Genomic DNA, 12727 nt, shown 5'->3' with positions numbered 1-12727 from the left:
GTTTTGGGCTTTTAACATAGAATTTTTATTGTGTAAGTCAACTAACTATAAAGGCATGTTTTGGATGTTGTAACAAAACAATAATGATCACTTATTAGGAAACACATTCAGCGGTGATATTTGTCAAAGCTATCAAAGTACCTGCATGTAAATACCAACGTGTAAATGAAAATCGAAATATGAGTTAACAGGCTTTAGAGGTACATAATATACTGTCTCTGACACTTATCTGTGAAACCGAATTCAAATTCAAAATTCATAATGGCGTAGGTTCCATATAGGTACTTATGAACCCTTCAACAGTACACGTTGTTCGGTTACACGTTATATAATATTTCACTTTGTAACATAAAGTTTACATATATTTGTTCTTTCATTACATCGGACAACAAAGTCAAAATTGAGATAAAAATTACATTTCGATCGATCAATTTCGAAACACCTCACCGCATAATCAAATTTGTTTGAAAAGCGTTTTTGCTGAATTCTTCATAAAAACGTGTGTGTACTCTTGTACACGCGTTAGAAGTTATACTTATTTGGCGTAACAAGATAAAAGTCTTTTCAAAAATTTTATCTTTCGCCTTATTCTACGTTTGCAGAAAAAACGACACTAACAATAGAAAAAAGGTATTTTTTTGGGACGGTGTGCGCGCGCATCGTAAAAATTTACTCTCAACAAGCATAACTTCAAAAACTGTGCTAATTAGACATGGTTTAAATTTTTCTGTAAGGTAAACCTCTACTTTATAATTATTTATTTACAATCGGAGTTATGGCTCCCCTTATCGCCGAATAGAAAATTGTGATTTTTGTAATTTTACACAATGCTTAATTAACTTGCTTAACCGTACAAATGAAGTCCTTTAATAAATATTCTATAAGCAATGCATATAATTTAGTCACTAAGAATGGAATAATAGATGCTCCGTATTAGTTATACTGGGTTTGTCTAGTTAATGTAAAGAAGTAATCTATTGTTTACAATACATACTTTTCTCTTACTTTAGTAAAACGTAACGAGAAGATTGTTCATAATAAAGGACGGGTAAAAAACTTATGTGGTCAAAGCGAATTACGCCGGACGTGACCGATTAGCTAGACTAAAGGAAATAACTTTTTTTCCTTGCGTGACATTTTACCGGTTAACTGGTTAACGCAGGCTCTTTTAAGCAGTGGCGTACATAGAGGGTATGCACAGGGTATGCTGATGATATAAAATGAACCAAATCTCTCGTACTAGTTATAAATACTTAAGGGTAGGCTTCATCCAACTCTTACAATGCCTATCGTTAAGTTTTTTTTAACTCGTAATCGAGATTTTCTTATTTTTTTATCTTCTGCAGACACTGTGCATACCTTCTTTACACGCTACTGCTTTTACGTACTGGCTGGGTTGCGGTTGTGTCCGAAAGCGTTCCCAGGACCCAGTCACCAGGCGATGAGTTGGAACACCGTGGGGTTTTAGTCGGTATGAGTCCCGTATAACCACTGCAACTACCCGTGGTGTAGTGGTATCCATGAGGATTTCCCCACGAGAAAAAAAAACAAAGGCTCTTTTAAGTAGTACGTCGTCGGGCGCAGGCGTCATAATCACGAACGCCGCCTGCCCCCTGGATGAGGACCTCTGGGCTATGGATGCGGGGAATCCGTCACCCGTTGGAGATTCACTCGGCAACACAAGGTGCGCCTTCCAACCCGAGGACTGGGGTTGCAAAGCGCGCCTTGAGTGCACCTTCGGCGATTTTAGGGACATTTTATTATGTCCCAGAGGAGGGCCTGCAATGGCGGGCGCCACTAGCTGGGTCACGGATAATAACATTAACTTCATTGGTTTATAATCACCATGCCTCCCCGCGCCACGGGGAGGCACGGTGATTATGCATGAGGATTTCACCAAGAGAAAATAAAAAAACCCTTTTTAAGTAAATTCGTTCCAAATAAAAAATACTATGTATAGGTAAAGTTTGGCTAAGAAGCGTCTTCTTTTCTTTTAATGCACGCGGCTATGCTTCCGATTCCCACTTGTGTTCAATTTTTTGCTTTTTGTCGTCAGCTTACAATGTTGAGTATTTTTATTGGTATCTGATGTGTTTATTGTTTGCACAGTGATTTTGCTATAGCACAATGGCTTCGATGCTATTTTCCGCGATTATAATAAAATTTCCTTGTGTAATAATTGTATTGTGTTCTATCTAGATTATCTACCTATTCATACATTATACCGAAATGTCATAGGTATTTACAAGGTACGTAACAGAAATTAAATAAAATCTTATTTTTATTAGTTGTAAATGTAAAGATTAAATTCGATTAGCAATATTAACTATCTGATGAATTTAAAATTGAGAATTTATGAGACAAATGTAGACAATCGATACAGAAATATACCGTTGCAAATCAAAAGGTAAATGCTTAACGCTATGTAGAATTTGAGCCTCATACAAATTGATGTCAATATTTGTTATCGCGAAAACTTGATAGTTCAATTACGAAAAAATATGAAAAAAACTTCGGTAATTTATAAAATAACAAAATGAAATCGTCGATTCCACTGCACTATGTTTTTAAACGAAAATTAATTATAAAATCGAACTTAAACTATGTTCAGTATAAAATACTGCTGGCTTAAAAAGTCAAAATGCAAATTCATTTTCTTCATCATCATTCATAATCTTCATCATCATCATATTAACTCATTACCGGCCCACTAGATGGCAGCGTCTTCCTTTCAGCACGAGAAGGGTTTAAGACGCAGTCCATCACGCTAGGCAACTTCTAGACTTCCTCAAGGTTTTCCTTCACCGTTGAAGCAAGTGATATTTAATTGCTAAAAACTCTCATAAATCAGAAAAGTTCGAGTTGCCCGTAGGGATACAACTCTGCCCCCCAGAAATTAAAGCCGACGCCATGGAAATTAGGGTATCACCGCTATAGCTTAAAATGCACAAACAGCAATACATTTAAATTAACTTAAAACAGTAACAAATAAAAGTGTCCACTTTAAAATAGGTCAATCAAACTATTATATTTTGCACTGCAAATGCTAAGCAAATAAGATGCTCGAAGAACTATCTGGTTTGTCTGATTGTTAGAAATGCTGGGTATCAGACAGTAGTTCAGAAATTGGCGAGCTAACCGTCGTTAAGTTCCAGTTCCAGTTTGACACACACACTATAACTTATTGGAGCAGTAGTATTGTGAGTCTCTAAGAAGTATCTCAGAAGCTTTCTCGCATATGTTGGGTCAGGTCAATAGGCTGGAGATAAACATCATAACATTAATGATCAGTACGTATCCATGCATGTTCTACACGATAAAGAAGATACAAACATGTTACGCAAAAAACGTAGGATGGATACGTAAACGTCTTAACTTAGAGAACGTGATGGAATGGTAAGATTTACAATAAGATTTTATTTTCAAACGCGCAGTGATACCTATTGGTTATTCTGCAGGTGTATGCCCCATGGAAACTCAACAAATTATCTACCTGCGTACTAAGAGTTTCTCAAAATATAAACAAGTACCTGTTTTGCAATATCCTTTTAGCAGAACCAATAAACTATTATCATTCTTCATTCATTCTTGAAAATATAATTCCATTCCGGTAAGCGGAGCACAGTTTATTGCTCACCGGCTCTGCTGAACTTGTGACATTTGCGAAGAAAGTCGATTGCATAACAACAACGCTGTATGAATAAAGATCATTTGTAGCCAAACAAAATTATACTACATTGTTAGGACCTGAGAAACCAATTACCTACTGTATCCTAAAGTTCATCTCGACAAACGATCCATTACTGTGTAATGGTTAAAGTGTTTAATAAAAAAAATAAGTGATTACCACTTACTCGCGAACTGCGTGTTCCGTACTTACCTTGGAAGAAAACATACTACTTAATGCAATCGAACCAATAATAGTGGCCAATCTGATCCACGTGCCTGCCACTTAACTTAATACCCGAAGCTAAGAAGTATATGGCTTACAATGCCATATTCTGTGTAACCGTCCACAAGCTGTATGTTGATAGAATGAGTAGCCAATGCGAACGTTAGTATTACAGGTCAACTTCTCCTTTACAAGAATCTCCACTGCTACATCAGTCGGGCTTGATAGGTTTAGAATCTGATACGTGAAAGAGCTATATGCAAAAGATACAAAAGCCAAAACCCCAGTAAACGGGTAATCTAGTTTAAGCCCAGTTTCTATCATAAAATTCTACATTTAGAGTTTTGAAAAGAGTTACCATAACCTGTTTATGTTTGACAAAGAAAAGCGGAATATCTTTGGTTTCAAATCGTAGTGAATACATTTTAAGAGCAAATATACAGAACCATGTAATATAAATGACCATGCGTGGTCTTATAACCAAAAGGCAGTGTGACGATGTTTTAATAACTGTGTGGGTAGCGACTTCGTCCGCGTTTGTATTTGTTTTTAAAGAAATCCGTAGGAACATTTTATTTGATAGACGTGTGGCATTCAATTAAGGTGTCGTTTTACTGAAAAAAAATAAAAATTCAATTCACTTAAAAAAAAGAATAAACTGTCTAAAAATAACGGTTTAGTTTAGGTTATGTCTTTAAATTCATTCATTCAGTCTAGCGAAAACTACGAAAATAAATGTCCGATTGAAATGAATAAAAAAGTAATTACTGCTATATAAATACTCTTGATGATTTAAATAAATTTGAATAAGAATTAATACTTCGATACTAATGTAACCTACTTTTTTTCTACCGGCGATCTAATAAAATGTTAAAACACAAAAGGTACTAATGACTTAACTATGATAGTTGGATACTCTTCCAGACTTTTTTTTAGGTAATAATGAGTAGTTTAATCATGATAAAACTTTGTTCCTGATGGGCTACATTATTGGAATTTTCTTACAGATCTCAATTAAAAAAAAAAAAAAATTTCCCCATGTTGCTTCGGGATACTATAGGTTTCTTTTAGCGAAGAAATAAACGTACGAAGAAGAAACATACAAAACAAACAAAAAAATCTTTCCTCTTTATAGTATATGGTTAGGTTATATCTATATGGTTAGGTTTAATACATACAATCACATTAAATGTTTAATCACAAATCCGTCCATGCTGAATAAATAAATATATTTGTAATATCGTAAATATAAAACCCCGGAAAATATATATTATTCAAAAACAAAAAAGTTTAATGACTTTGAGAGACACAAGCTAGCTAGCAAGCTACTTTATTAAATAATAAACCTCTTCGCCCCTGAAGATGGAATATATAAATAATAAATTTAAACATACAATGAAATTATCAATTTATATGCTAATGAAAATCACACTGCAATAAGTAAAACAATAATAAAATCATGTAATCTGCTAATTAATTATAAATGTGTTCCTCTTTTATTTATTAATAAATCTAATTAAAGATTTTAATTAATATTTAATGTTAAGTAGTGAACTGTAGTGGTTATAACTCAAGGACTTCACTTTAGGGTGCCGAGTTCGAATCCCAGCACGCACCTCTTATTTCTCTAAGTTATGTGCGTTTTAAGCAATTAAAATATCACTTGGTTCAACGGTGAGAGAAAACAACGTGAGAAAACCTGCATGCCTGTGAGTTGTCCATAATGGTCTCAAAGGCGTGTGGAGTCCACCAATACGCACTGGGCCAGCGTGGTGGACTATGACCCGTGCCCTTTAATAGGCCGGTAATGGGTTGATGTGATGAGTGCATCGTGTATATGATTAAGATTCCATCACCGGTAGAGGGTGGCGTTTTCGTTTAAAACAATTTTTCAAGATTTATAACAAGTACGAACTTAAGTGCCTCGGAGTATTACTTTCTTAAAAGAAACGTGAGCCTGTATACGCAATCGTAATAACTCGAGATCTACTGGGTAGATTTTATGTAAGTGTTAATTCCGGTAAGTTAGTAGACAGTAAGTACCAGTGCGCGCTACCGTGTTATTCTCTAAGCTATGCGGGCTTCGTTGAGTTTGCCCTCGATATAATTTACACTTTGGCGCAGTTATGCTGAAACGTTACATCCCAAAAGTCAGATAGGGACAGTCAAATGCTTATTTATGTATTTATTTCCAATGAGGCGTCATTGGAATTTGTAGATTCCAACTTAACATAGTTTAATAGACGCATAAAACGTATTTATCCGTCATTTGCGTAATTCTATCCGGGATGTCGCCTGAGAATCAGCGCTGTCCACTGCTACAGCATAACGCTGAGGCGATACTCTGTTTGGGGGAAACTACACCACAGATATGTTAACGCTACATAGTATTATGTCCCGGCCAACATAGAATTATATTTGTTTGTTTTTAGTTCATTTAATCTGATTTAATTACCTAATTTTAAGATTTTTCTTTTTTTTTATTGTTTATGTTCTCATTGATATGTGTTTTTGTAGCGTGTACTCTATAATTATTCCTAGGTATTGTTTTTTTCTCAAATAATAGATTTGTTATTATTACAATTATTAATTGCAGATTAGAACATTACTTCATCCTCTAAAATTATGGTTTAATTATTTTTTACCAAAATCTTAATTTGGAGCACGTATAATATTATGTTTTATTATATGTTATTTATATATTTATTCTTCACATTCTATGTGAACTACAAATATAGAATTGTTCATATTATAGATTAATTATTATATTGGGTATTAGAAGAATAACACATGCGTTTATTTTTTGGGAAACAATCCAATGGATTGTCGATAACTGCACTAGTACAGACTATAATTCATTAGTCGGCCACATAAACAAGTAAGACACAAAAGAGCAAGTAAAAGATTAATCTTTTACTTGCTCTTTTGTGTCTTACTATTTCACTTAAGTGAAGTTTTATATTAAATTTGTATGAATATAATAATTTAATCTAATATTATTACTAATTATATTTTTACATACTTTCTTATATTGTAAGTATAATGTATTATATGGTCAATGACTGACCAATTTACGTATCGTCGCTGTTGCAGCGTTGAAACATAATGAAATATACGCTGCGTGTTTATAGAATCGTTCAACTTAGGAAGAAACTACACGGAGGTGTAGTTCGAGTGCAGAAAGTGCAACACGGAAACATGGAGCTGGCGCAGGCTTAGAACAACACCTATCTTCTTTATACAGGATGTGTCATTAATAATAACCGATAATTGTACACTGCAGAACTTAGATGGTTAAATATTCGGGAAGCTTTTTGACATTTTTCCCCACATACCTTAAATCCCCAAGTGCTTTAAAACCAAAGTATTCGGAAATTTTGTGTTGCCTTCGAAATCTTTTTGGACCGTAAAATGTTTTCTAGCTATCGGCCTCAATTTAAAGCTCAGAGTGAGACAGAGGACTAATAGACGTTGCAGTCCCGGTTAATAGAGTGGCATCCCCGCAAAATGTATACAATCATAGTGTCCGATTTTTTTTTTATATGCGCTTATGTATTTTTTTAGCTTTTGCGCTTGGGTGTAATCACACTTGTTTGCAATACATTTTTAATCAGTTATTTCATAATAAATGAACAATAAATACTAATAGAAACGATCTATTGTTTAGACAATTTTTAAAGTCAAACACTGTTGTGGCAATCATTTGCAATCATCCCTACAAATACTGTAATCGGTATATTTAAAAGTAAAAGCTGACTGACTGACTGACTGACTAATATGCACAGCCCAAACTGATAAGCCAGCTATTGATAAATACATAAAATATACCGATGGATTTTCTGCGTCGCCCCTATTCTGAAAATAAAAATAACGGATGAAAAGGTCAACCAAAATATTTTAACCTTTTGACAGATTCATGAATTCGTGGTGAACCCTTACGGTCAATCTGCAGGTTGACGTAGTAATAATCAACAATATCATTACTTTTTGTAAAGTGTTCGAAAGGAAGGCAATTTTATGAGGACTAAACGTATTATTTTATATTTCTATTGAATAGGTAATTGAATGATATTAGTATTTTTCCGTTCCGTTCCTGAGATAGACCCTGAGTCATTAAGTATACTTAACCGTTGAAAAATATTATTAAATACGTAAGTAGGTATTAGCTATGAAACTTTGATAGGCGCAAGGTGTTAATGAAAATAAATTATTAGGGAAATATTTTTACAAAATCGTTAAATGCTTTCCTTTGCATACACACAACTACCAAGCTGTACGTCAAATTTCAACTTTCTAGGTCATCTGGAATGTGTGAATGATGATGATTTTTAGACGTTAATATCTCAATAACCATTTGAGATGTAATTGTCAAGTTTGGGGTTCTAGTTCATTCAATTTGGGGTTTACACAAATAAATAAATTTCATGTGTTTATGTAACAACTCAATAACTCAAAATCTATTATTTTGAGTTATTAGGAAGGCAAAAGTGGCTTAAAATGGTTCATGTCATATTACATACGGAAGCTGCGTCGCCAGTTTCTTATTCTTGGTTGGAACTTGGCTGACAGACTATCATATGTCTTGATGAATGTTAAAATAATTTAACGGACAATTTGCTGCAAGATAAATTACATAAACATGACGACACGGCTACAAAATATAGCTTCTATAGAGCAAAGGGCTGAATCATAAGCTAAGTGTATACTATGTTACATAACGCTTACGTTAACTATAAACGCGCGGCCTATGTAAGTACATTGGCAAACTACTGATAATTCTAATATATTCTACTGGTATTAAATGCTAGATTTTTAGCATTATCAGTAGAATTACCAGTAGTTTTAACTAATAACAAAAGAAATTAAGTTAAAATCGTAAGTTTTTCTATTCACCAAACTGTAAATATTTACAAATAAGAAAATTTCGAGGGGAATAAAATAACTACTAACAAACTAAACTACCTAACTAACTAGCTGATATCGCGGATTAAGGTTTTTTTATTCTCTTATTTCCCGGGATAATAGGTAGTTTATGTTCTTTTTCATGTCAAATGCTACATCCATGCCAAATTTCACCCAAATCCGTTCAGCCGTTTTTGCGTGATATTGTAACAAACATACACACTTTCACATTTAAAATATTAGTAGGATAGTAAGATTCCTTTACATATTATTAATCGATTTATACCTACAGCATATAACTATAATTTATACAAAACATACAGCACATTCTATAGGCCCTAAATCCCAGTAAAAGGTACGGAACAGTTGTTACAGTTATCAAAGCATAACGTACGCGTACCGTAACGTATTATTATATGGATTGTATTAAGATAATAGTATCCATAATATTCATTAAGCTACATAACCTATATTATATGGATAGTATTACCCATAATATTCATTAAACGCCACCAATATAAAGTAAATTTCGAGCGTACGAGACATAAACCCGCACGGGATGAAATTGTCAGCCGTATATCTAGATGTCGCCTCTTGACCCCTGAATCGCGCTATCGTTGTGCTCCCGGAAAAGTATAAGAGGCTACGAAGCCATTGTACAGACTAAGAAAAACGACGATCTAGGAAATTTTTGAAAAGGAGATATCATGCAAAGCACGATTCACTCCTTTATAAATCAAACTGAATACCGACTGAATATACTCGTAAATAATATATTAATGTTCTGTGTTTATTGTTTATATATACTTTTTATATGATTGTTAGTAGATCATATTAATCATGAGAAGTGTTACTTTATGTATGTTTACATCTTATTTGTACATAAATGTTTGTTATTTATATATATTTGTTTCATGTTTATATCTTATTTATTGCACTACCTCATATCTATGTTTTTTTTCCTTTATCCTTTGAACGGGGAAAGAGACAGTCTATTCGTTCTGGAAAATGACAACAAATATTAAAAGACCATAAAAATAAAACATAATAAAACTAGCGTTTGAGCTAAGAAATAAGGTCCCGTGAACAAAGTGAACGTAAAATCATAGATACAGACTGAGTTAGTTATTGGACTATATCTATGTTACTACTATAAGTAGAAGTTTAAGTTAAAATCAAGTTACTCATTAGTCAAGTAAATAGGCTAGATTGTAATAGGAAATAAAGCATCAGTTTAAGCTTTAAGGTAAAGGAAAAAAAAGCCATGAAACAAACGACTGTCGGAAATTTTTATTTTTTAATAACACACAAACGCGACAGCTGTATGAATAATAAAGGCTTTTTCAGGGCCCACGATATCACGATATTTATCGACTCACTCTATTGCTTCGTTACGATCAGAGTTCCTACTCTGCCGTGTTAGAAAATATACACCAATGAAACATTATTGATTGTGTTTAAAGAATGCGGTATGGTTAGCCTCAGGCAATATGGCAAATATACTATATAATAGGTATAATGGCAATGCCCTGAGGCTTTCAGTGTAAGTACCAATCCCTCCTTTCACCTCTTCACCCCTCATAACAATGACATCATAGCACTCGTTGGTAACAAGTTCGTGCAATTTGTAATATAAAATTTGACATTTCTGTATACAACACACACACAGAAAGTCAATTCATAGAGTCGTCTAATTCCACCTCACTTTTGACAGATGGTTTAATAACCCGTGGGCTATTTTAGCACAAAGAGGCGATAGCAAGATGTTTTAGCCGTAGTATGTACCGTAGTATGCGCGTATTTTACGATATAAAAATTAGCCAAGGGTTATTATTACTCTTCGGCCGATGAACTAGGTCTACCTACTAATGAAAAAAAATCACGTTGTTTCGTTGCCCCATCGCTGCGTGATGGAAGGGCTAAGTAACAAAGACACCTACAGATATCAATTGCATAGATAATATTTTTTCTCGTCCCACATTAGGGTACCATAAGATGGTCGCTACATTCACATGACACAGCCGCCAGCCAAGTATCTAAGCTCTTATCTTACTTCCTGTAACGACGGCACTGCCGTTTACGATGTGAAACTAACTTTAAGCTATAAATAAATATTTCCTAGAATCAATACTACAAACAACTTTCATTCCTTGCTGGACGTCCACTGTAGGCGGCAATAATGAACTGGCACTATAAAAACCAAATGAATCAGTGATAGCCTGGTGGTTTATAAATCGACCTCTCTTTTGCTGGGGCTGAGTTCGAGCACCAGTATGAAACCATATCTAACTGACAGAGAGTTGAATGCGTTTTATGCAATTAAACATTAATTGCTTTTATGTTGAAACCTGCTTGCCAAGGCGTGATGAACTACGTCATCCTGCCTGGTAAAGCAACGCTATCCGGCTCCGATCGTGTTTTCAAAGCATCCATGAACGCATTAAAATGTAAAAACTAAATCTCATCCAAGTTGGTTCAGCCATTTTGGAGAAGTTAATTAGAAAACGTACAGAAGAATTATAAGTAAATATTGAGTTGTAACCAATTCTACGTGACGGAACAAAAGTGGCGGGGCGAGGGATTTTAAGACACGTGTGAAGAACTAATTTGTATTTAGAGTACACTTAGAGTTACTTGACAGTCAAGAACAGTGTCCCTGGATAACGTCCCGTGCAGTGGAAGCACGTCCTGTAGGCTCCACTAGCAAGGTTCCTAACTACAGCGTCCGACAAGTGTCTCAGAGAGTACAGGGTAAGCTGGAACTATATGGTTTTGCTTTTGCTTTTTCGGAAGGACACTTGCCGATAACCACCTAAGGGGTTGCTACGGCGTCACCGGGGGAGTGGGGCGAGCGCGAAAGCTCGCCATGAGAAGAGCCCCAGGGCTCGACGACATCGGGGGGAGTATGGGAGACGTCGACCCGAGGGTGCCTCCTGCGAGGACTCGGACCTCGGCTCGGTTCGACGTTAATCTGACTGTTGGTGGACTTTTGGACTAATCATTGTTTAGTCCGAACGAACCCGTGACCGTGGTAAGGATCCACGTCCGGATGACGTCAGAAATCGGGGCCCTCGTCTTCGCCGGCGAAGACGCTGTGTATTTTGCGTGTGTGTGTGTTGTTGGGACAAGTTGTCGGTAGTTATTTTGTCGTCAGGGTCGTCAAGGACATGCTTCGGACGTCGCCGCTTAAGCTCGACGTCGGGGACGGGGGTGTAAGTGGACGCCTCGACCACTAGGGGGTTGGGGTGTCGGACTGCATTTTCAAAGTAGGTCTTTGATAATGATTTCATGTACTGAGCTATGGTGGGAAGATCGAGGTCTCAGTGGAGATCTACGTTGCGCATGAACCACGGACTGTCCGTGGTCATACGCATAAACTTGTTCTGCAGGACTTGAAAGCTCCTGTAGGAGCTGTGAGGGCGATGGGCGAATACGACGCTGGCGTATGTCATAATGGGACGTATGCACGTTTTATACAAGGTTACCTTGTGACGGAGGGAAGGAACTTTATGGTTGGCCGAGGCACCGTCTTGTACTAGTGGGAAAAAATCTCTTTAGCGCGGTTTACATTTCACGCAACTACAACTAACGCCATCTAGTGTTAGCGGGTCAATATTGCGTTTTATTGTAATGTTACAAAGTTTAAAATTTTAAATTGCATCATACCTATCTAATTATGTGTATATGTATGTGTTATTATTATTCGTAGGATAAACTGGTTTGCGTATTGCATAAGAGTTGTAATTTTTTAGCACGGCAATTATCAATTTTTCGCTATGGCGTTTATCCGACTTTCTAAAGGAACATTTTATGTAATTACTGGCATCATGTTTTCGTCGCGAGCATTATTCGACATTCGACCTGTGAGGCCTATAATCATGGGAACATTCATAGGTGAAAGGTACGACAATAGATGCAACATTACATTACTAT

Source organism: Pararge aegeria, chromosome Z, assembly GCF_905163445.1.
Source record: "Pararge aegeria chromosome Z, ilParAegt1.1, whole genome shotgun sequence".
NCBI classification, from domain to species: Eukaryota; Metazoa; Arthropoda; class Insecta; order Lepidoptera; family Nymphalidae; genus Pararge; species Pararge aegeria.
Note: the sequence above shows the minus strand (reverse complement) of the source record.